The sequence below is a fragment of the Rhinolophus sinicus genome, linkage group LG06 (genome assembly GCF_036562045.2).
Source record: "Rhinolophus sinicus isolate RSC01 linkage group LG06, ASM3656204v1, whole genome shotgun sequence".
NCBI classification, from domain to species: Eukaryota; Metazoa; Chordata; class Mammalia; order Chiroptera; family Rhinolophidae; genus Rhinolophus; species Rhinolophus sinicus.
The window spans coordinates 81,677,572-81,687,123 of record NC_133756.1 but is presented as its reverse complement, the minus strand read 5'-3'; positions in this window follow the sequence as shown (position 1 = coordinate 81,687,123).

The window sequence follows — 9,552 nt, the reverse complement described above, 5'->3', positions numbered from 1 at the left end:
CGGCCCTGGCTTATCCGTCAAGTTTTTGGGTGTTGTGTGGTCAGGTAAAACAAAGGTCATAACTGAGGCAATTATTGACGAAATACAAGCCTTTCCCCGGCCGACCAAGGTCTCCCAACAGCCGACGTATTGGGGTCTGCTAGGGTATTGGCGGGCGTTTGTACCCCATTTAGCATAAATGGCAAGACCCTTGTATAACATGATAAAAAAGAGGGTTGCATGGGATTGGACAGAGGCCATAGAGCAAGACTTTGTTGCTACAAAACTGGCAGTGCAGCAGGCACAGGCTCTGCAAGTAGTGGACCCCGGCCGCCCATTTGAACTTGATGTTCACGTAACCCAAGACGGGTACAGTTGGGGCCTCTGGCAACGGCAGGAGCGTCTCCAATTATGGAAAGGAGCGGAGGTCCGCTACTCTCTAATAGAGAAACAGCTGGCTGCTGTGTATGCAGCCCTAGTGGCCACAGAAGCCATCACAGGAACGGCACGCGTGTTGGTTCAAACAACCTATCCTGTCCAGGGGTGGGTCCATACGTGGACCCAGGGACCCAAAACGGGGGTGGCACAGACCACCACCCTCGCCAAGTGGGGTGCCTACTTGGAGCAACGTAGCACCCTTAGTTCAAGCCCTTTGAGCACAGAGCTACAACAGGTCCTGGGGCCTGTGGAGCTGGTAGCCCAGGCTGAGCCAAGCGCTCTGCCTAGAGGGGAGGACTTGGAGCCCTTGCCCTACAGAGAAGGACAGACCCCAGTACCTGAGGATGCCTGGTTTACCGATGGTTCTAGCCGAGGGGCTGCAGCCATTTGGACAGCTATTGGTGTGCAGCCCAAAACAGACACCATTCGGTTTGATACTGGGACGGGCCAGAGTAGCCAGTGGGCTGAATTACGGGCTATGTGGATGGTAATCAGCCACGAGCCTGGGCCCCTAGTTATTTCTACTGACAGCTGGGCGTTGTTCTGGGGCCTAACGTTGTGGCTCCCTACGTGGAAACACCAAAACTGGTTGGTAGGACACCGTCTGCTGTGGGGTCAAACCATGTGGCAGGACCTCTGGGACCTAGGGCAGAGAAAGGAGGTGACCCTAATGCATGTCACAGGTCACTCCCCTTAGTGTCCCCAGGTAATGATGAAGCAGACACCCTAGCACTGGTACGATGGTTAGAACGGGCTCCTGCCACTGATGTGGCCCATTGACTGCATAGGAAATTGCAGCACGCTGGAAGCCGAACCATGTGGCAGGTGAGCAGACGCTGGGGTCTGCCTTTGAAATGGCAGGAGATAGCAGATGCTTGCTATGATTGTGCCATCTGTGCCCAGGACAGCTCCCAAAGGTGGGGGCTCCCCTGGGAGACACAGTAGATTACATGAGGGAGAGTGCCCCTCACTCGCTGGCAAGTGGATTACATTGGTGTCGTGCAAGGAGGCCTGCGGGGTCTCTGCTCCCGCTCCCCATACAAGAACGCAGGATATGGTGAGGCCAAAAAGGAACACCCACGGAGCCACAGGTAGGGGAGTCATACCACTACGGTCTCACTGGAGGCTGGGTTCACTGGACGTGCCACCTGCTGTCCGTTTTGTCTGCAACCCACCGACGACTCTCTTTCACTCTCCTCCACTCTCCTCCGTAGCCGCAGCAGTTATATTAGTGGCTAATGGCTCAATGGCTACAGCTGACGGCCGACCAGCCCCAGCTGATGGCCATCTACTACCCGAGCCAGCACCCCTCCACGTGAGGCCGAGAGCCTGTAAACTACTTTCTGGGGCTCTGCCCCCACACTCCACCCCTACAGGTTCTTGCCTCACAATCTACGCGACAAGCGTCTTCCGCGAGGGTCCCTGTGTCATATTAGCCTACTGACACCTATGGACGAAAAGGAACGGTAGTCTTAGGAACCAACAATGGCAAATCCCTTCCATCTGGGAGGATACATGCCAGCTTCTTGTCCTGGGAAAGGAGGGTTGCTGCCACTGGCACCTTTCCCGGTTTGTGGTACCAAACCTTTATGGCAGTGCTTGGGGTCCCTTGCATAGTTTCAACATGTAACAGAACAGGGGACCACATAATAGGCCATAGTGAGAGCACATAGTTTCCTCGCAAAATCATCCTGGTATCGGGACCTCTGTATACTACAGTCACTTGAGGTGGCCACTCAGCCACCACCCCTGGCGCCACTTGCAAATCATGAGTCAAACCAGCCCCCCATGGGGCTATCAGACCCAACCACCGACAGTGGGGGCTTTTGACCTGCCAGGGCCAAGTCCATTGCTGCCGTTCCCCTGCTTTCAAGCATGTGGGTGCTGGCAGCAAAATGTTCCCATTTCTGCCGTAGCCTGGCTTTAGCAGAGTCTCACTGGTGGTAACTTGTAATTGAATGGGAGCGGCCGTTCGATGTAGCAGAGCTTCTACTGGTGTGGGCCCTCCCTTCCGTGGTCTCTCATTCAGGACTCTCAGGATGTCCCATAGACGCGAGGCCCAGTCACGCATCGTAGGAGGGTGTTTTGACACCCGGAGACTTTGCTTCAAAAGACCATTATAACGTTCAATCATGCCAGCTGCTTGCGGATTGTACGGGGTGTGAAACAACCATTGCACGTCCATCCTGGCAGCCCAGCGCTGCACTTCTTGCCCCGTAAAATGGGTACCCCTGTCACTTTCAATGACTTGGGGGCGCCCATAGAGGGCGCACAGCCATGTAAGGGAGACCACTGTATGCCGCTGATCCGCAGCCAGACAGGGCCAAGCAAACATCAACCCCATAGCAGTGTCCACTGCTGTAAATGCATATATCGCATTGCGGGCCTTAGGCAGGGGTCCAATGTAATCCACTTGCCAGCGAGTGAGGGGCACCCTCCCTCGCGTAATCTGCTGTGTCTCCCAGGGGAGCCTCCGCCTTTGGGGGCTGTCCTGGGCACAGACGGCACAGTCATAGCAGGCATCTGCTATCTCCTGCCATTTCAAAGGCAGGCCCCAGCGTCTGCTCACCTGCCACATGGTTCGGCTTCCAGCATGCTGCAATTTCCTATGCAGCCAATGAGCCACATCAGTGGCAGGAGCCCGTTCTAACCATTGGACACTTGCTAGGGCATCTGCTTCATCATTACCTGGGGTCACTAAGGGGGAGTGACCTGTGACATGCATTAAGGTCACCTCCTTTTTCTGCCCTAGGTCCCAGAGGTCCTGCCACATGGCTTGACCCCACAGTGGACGGTGTCCCACCAACCAGTTTTGGTGTTTCCATGTAGGCAGCCACAGCGTTAGGCCCCGGAACACCGCCCAGCTGTCAGTGCAAATAACTAGGGCCCAGGGCTCATGGCTGATCACCATCCACACAGCCTGTAATTCAGCCCACTGGCTACTCTGGCCCATCCCAGTATCAAACCAAATGGTGTCTGTTTTGGGCTGCACACCAATATCCGTCCAAACAGCTGCAGCCCCTCGGCTAGAACCATCGGTAAACCAGGCATCCTCAGGTACTGGGGACTGTCCTTCTTTGTAGGGCGAGGGCTCCAAGTCCTCCCCTCTAGGCAGAGCACTTGGCTCAGCCTGGGCTACCAGCTCCACAGGCCCCAGGACCTGTTGTAGCTCTGTGCTCAAAGGGCTTGAACTAAGGGTGCTACGTTGCTCCAAGTAGGCACCCCACTTGGCGAGGGTGGTGGTCTGTGCCACCCCCGTTTTGGGTCCCTGGGTCCACGTATGGACCCACCCCTGGACAGGATACGTTGTTCTAACCAACACGTGTGCCGTTCCTGTGATGGCTTCTGTGGCCACTAGGGCTGCATACACAGCAGCCAGCTGTTTCTCTATTAGAGAGTAGCGGACCTCCGCTCCTTTCCACAATTGGGACCAAAATCCCACTGGCAACCGGAGACGCTCCTGCTGTTGCCAGAGGCCCCATCCGTACCCCTCTTGGGTTACGTGAACATCAAGTTCAAATGGGCGGCCTGGGTCCACTACTTGCAGAGCCTGTGCCTGCTGCACTGCCCGTTTCGTGGCAACGAAGTCTTACTCTATAGCCTCAGTCCAATCCCATGAGGCCCCCTTTTCTATCATATTGTACAAGGGCCTTGCCATTTGTGCTAAATGGGGTACAAACGCCCGCCAATATCCTAGCAGACCCAAATACGTCTGCAGTTGGGAGACCTTGGTCGGCCGGGGAAAGGCTTGTATTTTGTCAATGATTGCCTCAGGTATAACCTTTGTCTTACCCGGCCACACAACACCCAAAAACTTGACAGATAAGCCAGGGCCTTGGACCTTTTCCTCATTCACCACCCAGCCACGTGACTTCAGGTGGCAGAGAAGAGAGGGAGCTGCTTGCTCTAAATCAGAAAGAGAATCTGAGGTTAACAGAATGTCATCAACATAATGAAACAAGGCCACAGAGGATGGGTGATCCCACTGTGCCAAATCCTGGGCCACAAGCCCGTGGCAGATAGTGGGGCTGTGCAAGTATCCTTGCGGAAGGACTTGAAAAGTCCACTGCCGCCCGTCCCACGTAAAAGCAAACTGGTCTTGACACTCGGGTGCAATGTCAATGGAGGAAAAAGCATTGGCCAAGTCCACTACATAGTGATATGTCCCTAGGCGGACAGTCAAGACGCCCCATTAAATCATGAATTGAAGGCACTGCAGCGTGCAAGGGTGGCGTCACCTTATTTAACTCCCTATAGTCCACAGTCATTCACCAGGTCCCATCTGGCTTCTTGACAGGCCATACTGGGGAGTTAAAGGGACTGTGCGTTGGCCTCACAATATGTGCCTTTTCCAATTCCAATATTGTACAACCAATCTCCTCCTGTCCTCCTGGCAGGTGGTACTGTCGCACTGTAACCATGCGCCAGGGCTGTGGCAACACTCGAGGAGGGTGGTGAGCATGCCCGCGTGTCACCGCTTTCACCACCCTGATCCAGAGACGGAACTCTCCTACCAACGTCTGTAAGCTGAGGCCATATAGCACGTCCACCCCTGGAATATACTCCGGGATGGGGGAGACATAAACCTTGTAGGTACGAGGAGGAAGCCTTCCTATACCCAGTGGTAAGGAAACGGCTTTTATAGTCACAGTCTTTCCCCCCGTAGCCATCAATGCAGACTGCTGGTCCGGGGAACAGTTCTGGGTTCCCATAAACGAGACTGCAGTCGGCGCCAGTGTCAACTAGGGCCAAAACCCTCTGCACATTTGAAGGGGACCAATGTATGGACAGTTCCACATGGGGCCTCCGGTCCCTGCTCGTCCCCTCTGACCGGGTACCTTGGCCCCACCCCTAATCAAGCTGCAAGGAGTCAGCCTCAAGCGGCTGCATGAAGTCCTGGAGGGACACGGGTCGCACTTTCCCAGACTCCTCCTTTATGTTTCTCCGGAATTGTTGTTCCGGACGCAACTGTTTCCAAAGTTCAAGCAGGAGTGCATTGGGTTGCTGGTCTATTTTTTCCTGATCAACACCTGCTGCCACGAGATCACGCCACATCTGTGCGCGTGTTACTCTCTGAGGCCCGCGACCTCGCCCCTTTACCTTTGGTTTGGGCTTCCAGGTCTCAACTGTGCGGACCTCCTGTCTTAACTTCCTTCGCCTCCGGCTTTCAACATCCCCTACGGTGGCCATGGCAGTTGTAACTTCATGGATCCGTCACCCTACATACGGTGTAAGAATAGCAACAAAGGATCCAAAAGCACTCGCAGGTGCAGTGTCCAAAACCAGATCTCTCATGCTGGCTGTTAAAAGCTCGTCATCTGGGCCCTGCATGTTGAGGTTAAAAATAGCATGTCTCATACCCATTTCACGGATTATTTGCGTAAGTTCTGTATAAGACTGCCATTGACTCACAGTGTCTGGCATCTCGCCAGCCTGTTCCCATACGGTGCGTACCGCAGCTGTGAGCCACGCCATTAGAGAATGGTTGCCTTGGTTGTTGGCCAACCTATGGCAGTTTTGTAACCTTTGTTGCAGGGACGGATGCACTGTCACGAAGGCTAGCTTTTCCATCTCGCCTGGGGAGCAGAGAATGTTGTCTGCTCCCTCATCCCATAAACGTAACAGCCAAGCCGAGACTGGCTCTCCAGGGCGCTGTCGGTACCGCCTCCCCAGCTCCTGCAACTCAGTGGGAGTGTATGGGGTGTAGGTTGTGAACTCAGTCACAGCTGGGTTGCCGGCAGCAACGCCCCCGGGGCCCAAAGGTTGCTCATGCTTTACCTTGTGCTTCATGATGGGCCAGGCTTGGGGGTTGGGAGGTACATTTTCTCCACTTGCTTCCTCTGCCTCAGAGTCTCCACCTTGGGGGCCCTGTTCTAACAGGCGGACCTGGGCTTCCAGCGCGTCCAATCGGGACACCTGGTCAAGCACCTGGGCCCTTGCATTAAGCACATTTTCCGTGTTGAGACTCAAAGCCATGAGGAACATCCAGCCCACCTGGCCGGCTGTAGCCTTCTCCTCCTCCGGCAACTGCTCAGCCAGAGCCTGTAGGGCCCTCTCCACGCTGGCTGGAGAGCCGTCCATGTCCTCCCACCCCTCCTTGGGGGTCCAACTCTTGAGAACAGTGGCCACCGAACACCATATACTGTGTGGGGGCCATACATCCTCCTGCCCAGAGTCAGACGCCATTCCTACCTGGTCGGAATCTTGCTCACCGTGGCAGGTGTCTGAGTGGGTGGAGGCCTCCTTGTAAGCTATCCACAAGCTTCGGATCCTAAGGCCACAGCAGATCAACAAAAGGAGGACACCGCCTTCTATGCCCAAGAAGGTGGTGTGCCAGCTGGAGGCTCGAGTCTCCCAGGCAGACCGCGCCTCCCGTTCCCAGTGTCGCTCCTCATGGGCCTCCCGAAGCTGGGCTCTCACACAAACAAACCGCTCCACCATGCTTTGGTAGGTTTTGGCCGGCACCGCACTCTGCTTACGAAGCTGAGCTTTTATACGTGTAAACTGCTCCAGTACATTCCGGCGAGTTTCAGCCGACACCATACCCTGCTCGCTGCGCCATTTGTCGTGCAGGGAGGCCTGCGGGGTCTCTGCTCCCGCTCCCCATACAAGAACGCAGGATATGGTGAGGCCAAAAAGGAACACCCACGGAGCCATAGGTAGGGGAGTCATACCACTACGGTCTCACTGGAGGCTGGGTTCACTGGACGTGCGACCTGCTGTCCGTTTTGTCTGCAACCCACCGACGACTCTCTTTCACTCTCCTCCACTCTCCTCCGTAGCCGCAGCAGTTATATTAGTGGCTAATGGCTCAATGGCTACAGCTGACAGCCGACCAGCCCCAGCTGATGGCCACCTACTACCCGAGCCAGCACCCCTCCACGTGAGGCCGAGAGCCTGTAAACTACTTTCTGGGGCTCTGCCCCGACAATTGGACCCCTGCCTAAGGCCCGCAATGCGATATATGCATTTACAGCAGTGGACACTGCTATGGGGTTGATGTTTGCTTGGCCCTGTCCGGCTGTGGATCAGCAGCATACAGTGGTCGCCCTTACACGGCTGTGCGCCCTCTATGGGCGCCCCCAAGTCATTGAAAGTGACAGGGGTACCAATTTTACGGGGCAAGAAGTGCAGCGCTGGGCTGCCAGGATGGACGTGCAATGGTTGTTTCACACCCCGTACAATCCACAAGCAGGTGGCATGGTTGAATGCTACAATGGCCTTTTGAAGCAAGGTCTCCGAGTGTCAAAACACCCTCCCATGCTGCGTGACTGGGCCTCTTGTCTATGGGACGTCCTGAGAGTCCTGAATGAGAGACCACGGAAGGGAGGGCCTGCGCCAGTAGAAGCTCTGCTACATCGAACGGCCGCTCCCATTCAATTACAAGTTACCACCAGTGAGACTCTGTTAAAGCCAGGCTACGGCAGAAATGGGAACATTTTGCTGCCAGCACCCACATGCTTGAAAGCAGGGGAACAGCAGCAATGGACTTGGCCCTGGCAGGTCAAAAGCCCTCACTGTCGATGGTTGGGCCTGATAGCCCCATGGGGGACCGGTTTGACTCATGATTTGCAAGTGACGCCAGGGGTGGTGGCTGAGTGGCCACCACAAGTGACTGTAGTATACAGAGGTCCCGATGCTGGGATGATTTTGCGGGGAACCTATGTGCTCTCACTATGGCCTATTATGGGGTCCCTGTTCTGTTACATGTTGAAACTATGCAAGGGACCCCAAGCACTGCCATAAAGGTCTGATACCACAAACCGGGAAAGGTGCCAGTGGCAGCAACCCTCCTTTCCCAGGACAAGAAGCTGGCATGTATCCTCCCAGATGGAAGGGATTTGCCATTGTTGGTTCCTCAGACTACTGTTTCTTTTCGTCCGTAGGTGTCAGTAGGCTAATACGGCACAGGGATCCTCGTGAAAGACGCTTGTCACGTAGATTGTGAGGCGAGACCCTGTAGGGGTGGAGTGTGGGGACAGAGCCAGGAGTGCAGTTTCTAGGCTCTGGGCCTCATGTGGAGGGGTGCCGGCTCGGGTGGCAGTAGATGGCAGTCGGCTGTGGCTAGTTGGCCATCAGCTGTAGCCGGTTAGCCAATTGGCCACTGATATAACTGCCGCAAGTGGGCTGGGGAGGGGGAGTCGGTTGGTTGGCAGAAAAGCAGACAGCAGGTCACACGTCATGTGACTCCAGCCTCCAGCAAGACTATAGTGGTATGACTCCCCTACCTATGGCTCCATGGGTGTTCCTTTTTGGCCTCACCATGTCCTGAGTTCTTACGTGGGGAGCGGGAGCAGAGACCCTACAGGCCACCTCGCACAACAAATGGCGCTGCGAGCAGGGTCTATGGCAAGACAGTTACTGTAGCTGAGGGCTGAGAAAGCAGCACTGGCGGAGACACCTACTGAAACTGAGGACCTCAGGGACCTCTACCTTCCTGGGATCCTTGATTGAGGAAGAAGTCTTTTAACAAGATCTTTTGAGTACTTAGTGTTTGAATCCCTTTGAAATGCAGTCTGAGGTGAATCCACTGAAAAGAGGGATATGGTATGTTGAGAAATTATGGTGTGATAAAGTCCAAGAGCATAAGCAGACACACACACACTCATACGTATCCCCGATTCCTTCCCTGCCTGGCCTTAGGCCCAGTAGCTGGAAACTCTTCTGAATGCAAGAGTGCTTGTAACCTATGCTCAAATAATTTAAAATGGACAATATGAAATGGACATGGATAGAGTCAATCCTGAGGTATAAGCCTAAGCTTTCTCCTTCCCCGTCCCTCAGATAGCTTGTCCCCTTGGCTGGTCGAACAAGCTGAAACGACCAGCCAAGCAAAGTCCACTGTGCCCATATGCTCCAATCAGTAAACTGTTTTGTGCGGTTCCTCTTTAAGGTTGTCCTTGTTCATTTGAAACAGATTTCACCTGGATCCAAATGTTAACCTGAGGCTGGGGGGCCCGGGGAAAGAGATATGATGACATTTAATGGTACCAACATCATTACCAAGGTCATTCTTACAAGGAGGGCTCTGGCAATGATTTCAGTATTAAATTCCCACCTTCCAACTTCTCCAGAGAAGGTATTAGCACTAATATGATTTGGATGCCTGTGAGAATGCCAGACAGTCTTAGGCCT